Raw genomic sequence first — 4,809 nt, 5'->3', positions numbered from 1 at the left:
ATTCAAGATCCTCTGCATGACATCCTGCTAGTTCAAAGCCAGGAATCTGATCTGTTAGGTTCTGCCGATAACTAAATCCACGCCATGCTGCCGACGCTTCGATTTATTGTCGTTAAGGTTTTGTCTGTCTCCTCCCCATCGACCTGTCTGGCCTGGTAAGACCTGCCTGAAGATTTCTCTCCCTCCAACATAGCTTGCCGGATCAATGGAGCTCATAGGCACTTCGCCGCGATAAGGTACTTGTTGAATTGGTCGTTGACTACACAGTAGTTCTTCCGCCCTTTGACGGGTCTTATTTTTCATCCCACAGAAGCGTCGGCAGCATGGCGTGGATTTAGTTATCGGCAGAACCTAACAGATCAGATTCCTGGCTTTGAACTAGCAGGATGTCATGCAGAGGATCTTGAATTCAAGACAATTGATGAGACCCTAATATTCCTAGTTAGATGGAAACTGCAGGACCACATGGAGCAGCGCCCTGTGACACCTATAGTATGTGCAACCGAAACCCCCTATGATAGTGGCGTCCTATGGAACGACCTAGATGAGATTCATTCGGAATTCATTAAACTAATTGTAGGGTTGTTATCTCAGTTTTCGTTTTGATCTTCTCTGATGGTGTTATATAAATTGATTCTATCTATTTCGGTCTTTGTGGAGGCGCAATGGCCCAGTAGTTAGGGTAGTTGACTTGCAGTCATAGGATCGCGGTTTCGATTCCCAGACCGGGCGTTGTGAGTGCTTATTGAGCGAAAACACCTAAAGCTCCACGAAGCTCCGGCAGGAGATGGTGGCGAATCCTGCCGTACTCTTTCACCACAACTTTCTCTCACTCTTACTTCCTGTTTCTGTTGTGCCTGTAATTCAAAGGGTCAGCCTTGTCACTCTGTGTCACGCTGAATATCTCCGAGAACTACGTTAAGGGTACACGTGTCTGTGGAGTGCTCAGCCACTTGCACGTTAATTTCACGAGCAGGTTGTTCCGTTGATCGGATCGACTGGAACCCTCGACGTCGTAAGCGACGGAGTGCCATCATCATCACCATCATCATTTCGGTCTTTACATAAAACATTCTTTTAAAATTCACTAAGAATTTCAATAAAGTATTCACGTCTTCGATAATTTTACATTTGCAATATCTGTCCTAGCTAATTTATTACATTCTAGTTTCCTGCTTGTTTGTGCAACTTATTCTGATTTCAGGTTTTCACTGCATAAGAAAGGGAATTTCATTTCTTAATAGACTTAGCATGTTAATACCTACCTCCGCTTTGTCGCCACACAGTTCCTTTCACTATCCTCTCCATTTATCCTTTATTTTATTTATTTTGATTAGCAGAATACCATATTTATCTTCAACAATCTGACATTTAAGTCTATTCTTTAGTTACTTATGTAGGTATTCTTCTTTGCTTACTATTTTGTATAATTTCCTTGACTTTTTGCTCCATAATTTCTTTCAATTCCTTTACATCTTTCGTTAATTCATGTATATTTTGCTGCCCTAATTTCCATTTTTTACTTTCTTATAGCCTAATCTATATTCCATTTTCTGCCGCTTCATTTTCGTTTCGTTTCTGTTTTAGATCTCTTCTTTCATCACAACTGATTAAAACATCTTTATTTATCTAAGCATTCTGAGCTTTCTATCCCTTTTACCAAGAATTTTGTCGGTTGTCGTTGTTATTATTTTTTCAAAGACTCCTATTGATTCTCGAACATTTGCAGCTAATAATAATAAATGACCGATTTTTCCTCCTATCTGAGCTACAAATTTTTCAAGAACATTTTATTCCTGAGCTTTAGTCTTTCTTGATTGATTTCATATTAAATTTTTTTGATTGATGCCTATATCTGCCTCTGGAAAAAAAAAAACTTGAGTTTTAGCTGCATTTACGCTTTGATATCTTTTGGACCAGAAAACAAAAAATCGAACTGGTTAATATACATACCTCTTGTAATATTCTTACCTATTATAAAACAAATACCCCACATTATATATTGAGATCCCTTTGTCCCGCCTTAAAACAAAATGCCTTCACACACACACACACACACACACACACACACACATATTTTTTATTAAAACTGCAAAATTATCCCAAAATTACTCAGTTTCGCGTTCCCGTTCGTTGCACAGTTGTGATGAATAGTATTCAACGAACAGGAAGTGAAACTCTGAGTAACAGTTTTGTGATAATTTTGTAGCTTTAATGAAATCATTTACTCTACCTTTGGTATTCGAGTACTATTTTACGTGCTTACTTTGTGTGTGTATTTATATCTGTGGTGTTTGTAAATTTTTCCCATCAGCTTGACCGCAAGAACAAGAATCTAAGGAGTTATATTTCTGTGTGTATGTGTGTATATATATATATATATATATATATATATATATATATATATATATATATATAGAGAGAGAGAGAGAGAGAGAGAGAGATGATGGACTTTGTTGTCGAATGAGGACCAAAGAATTTTACGTTTTCCTCTTTTTCTTTTCCTTTTTCAGAATCATCTTGATAAAACGTCCAGTATGCAAATCCTTTGTACAATCCATACAGTGACATTTTGTCGAGTCGTAATGGTTTCTGTGAGACCATTCACACTTTCTCGTACTGCCGATCGCAACAGTTGGTGCAAAAATTCCACGAGACTAATGAAAAGCAGACTTTGAATGAATGGCCGTTGACTCATGTGAGTTCCTCTGCCCTTTGACGGATCTTGCTTTTCCTTTTGCAGGGTGTCGAATAATCGACCTCCTCACCAAGCAACCATGGTGATGTTACCAGGTAAGACCCGACTATGTGCCAGATTGTTTTGGGTAACATATTACCAGTAACACTCCGAGGATACACATACATACACAAACACCATCAATTATGAAACAGGTCAGTATATTTTACAAACTATACGTGTGTGAATTTCATCCGAGTTTCGAGATATTTTGTATGGAAGGCAAAACTTTTGTCTATTACCCTTCCATGTTTCTCTACTGTTGCGAATAAAATCTGTTGTATTTGAGCCGTCCATATGACAGAACTACAGCTGATGTCATTAGGAATTATACAAACTTTTTCAGAGGCTATGTTAGTTGAGTAGCTTGCCCTCTTCTCGTTTATATCATAAATGTACATGTAAAAACCGTGTTTGTCTATTGATAATTTATTTCGTCATCAGAAAGCACTATCGCCGTGGAACGTATTATGAGGCGTCACACGTCATATGAATTCATTTTTTCCTTTCTTTCTTTCTTTTTTTCCTTAGTCTGAGAGTTGCAATAAGCCCAAGTATTGCTAGCTCTTGCAAAGCAGGCACATTTCTTTTTTTTTTTTTTTTTGGTGTTACTTTCATTATTTGAATATTTCATCATTTGATAAGAATTATTTCAAATTTTTGCTACAGGGACAGCTTTTGGAAGGTAGACATGACTCGATTACATCGACCCAGTGTTCAACTAGTACTTATTTTATCGAAAGGATGAAAGGCAGAGTCGACCTCGGCGGAATTTGAACTCAGAACCAAGCATTGCGACCAGCGTGCTAACGATTCTGCCAGCTCACCGCCTTATTTGATAATAATGATGATAATGAATGAAGGCGCGTGGCTTATAGGTTAGGAGTATTCGGCTCACGATCATTAGGTCATGAGATCGATTCCCGGCGGCGCGTTGTGTCCTTGAGCAAGACACTTTATTTCACTTAGCTGGCAAACATGAGTTGTACCTATGTTTCAAAGAGCCAGCTTTGTTACATCTTGTGTCATGCTGAATCTGCCTAAACACGCGTTGAGAAAACACGTGTCTGTGGAGTGCTCAGCCACTTGCACGTTAATTTCACGAGCACCATGTTCAGACGGAGTGCCAATTCAATTTTTGTCATGATGGTGATGACAACGATGATGTTATTGTTAGATTGATGATGATGATGATGATGATGGCGACGACAACGTTAATGGTGATGATGATGGCTTTATTTCTCTTGTTACTGTCATGTGACTGGAGTTGTCGTTGATGATTTTGGTGATGGCAGTGTTGCCACCGCTGTTTACTCTTCCTTTTGTTGTTCTTGTTGATGTTCTCCATGATATTCATGTTAAAGCTTCTGGCGGCAGTTTTAATGGTAGTCGTGATGGTGGTGGCAGTGGAATTTATACTGGTGCCGCTTTTAGTCTCATTACTGTAAGGCTCCATGACACTGTCAGTCCAAGACCTTCTTTTCTTATTAGTCTCCTCTACAAACCTTCGGAAATGTTTGTTTTCTTTTATGTATGCTTTGACAGACGAGTTTATCGATGCAGACGACAGCTTCAGCGTTATAGCAACCACGTCTGTTATGGCTGCCTCCCACGGACCTTCCCTCTTCAAACATAAAACATGTCATTTTTAATAAAAATGTTTATCTGCTGACTGTAGACGACGTGGTAAAAATAAATGTATCTCTTTTAATTAGAGAAGATACCGAGAGTGTTTTTAGTTCCCCTTTTTCCCAGAATGTATTTTCAAGAATTATAACAATAAAAATTCCAACTTTCGTCGGAGAAATTTTCAAAACACCGCGTCAACTTATGGGATATCGTTATTTGCCGTCTGAGTAACGCGGGCAAGATGATAATAATAATAATGGTTTCAAATTTAGCCACAAGGGTAGCGGTTTTGGGGGAGGGGATAAGTTGATTACATTTATCCCAGTATTTCACTGGTACTTAATTCACCAACCCTAAAAGGATGAAAAGTAAAGTCGACCTCGGTGGAATTTGAACTCGGAACTCGGATAGGCGAAATACCGCTAAGCGTTTCGTCCAGCGCA

At 38.8% G+C, this 4,809-nt stretch overlaps 1 long non-coding RNA gene across 1 annotated transcript in view; it reads left to right on the top strand.

The window, feature by feature from the left end:
• LOC149134782 (uncharacterized) overlaps window positions 1-4,553 on the top strand; it is an 8,388-nt gene extending 3,835 nt beyond the window's left edge. The window contains exon 3 of the long non-coding RNA XR_016242671.1: window positions 2,514-4,553. This is a non-coding gene — a long non-coding RNA (uncharacterized LOC149134782). The remainder of the gene's footprint in view (window positions 1-2,513) is intronic.
• Window positions 4,554-4,809: the final 256 nt, after the last annotated feature.

This window comes from Octopus bimaculoides, chromosome 7 (assembly GCF_046866305.1).
Source record: "Octopus bimaculoides isolate indiv1 chromosome 7, ASM4686630v1, whole genome shotgun sequence".
NCBI classification, from domain to species: Eukaryota; Metazoa; Mollusca; class Cephalopoda; order Octopoda; family Octopodidae; genus Octopus; species Octopus bimaculoides.
The sequence above is the reverse complement of the archived record's forward strand: the minus strand, read 5'-3'. Positions and strand labels throughout refer to the sequence as shown.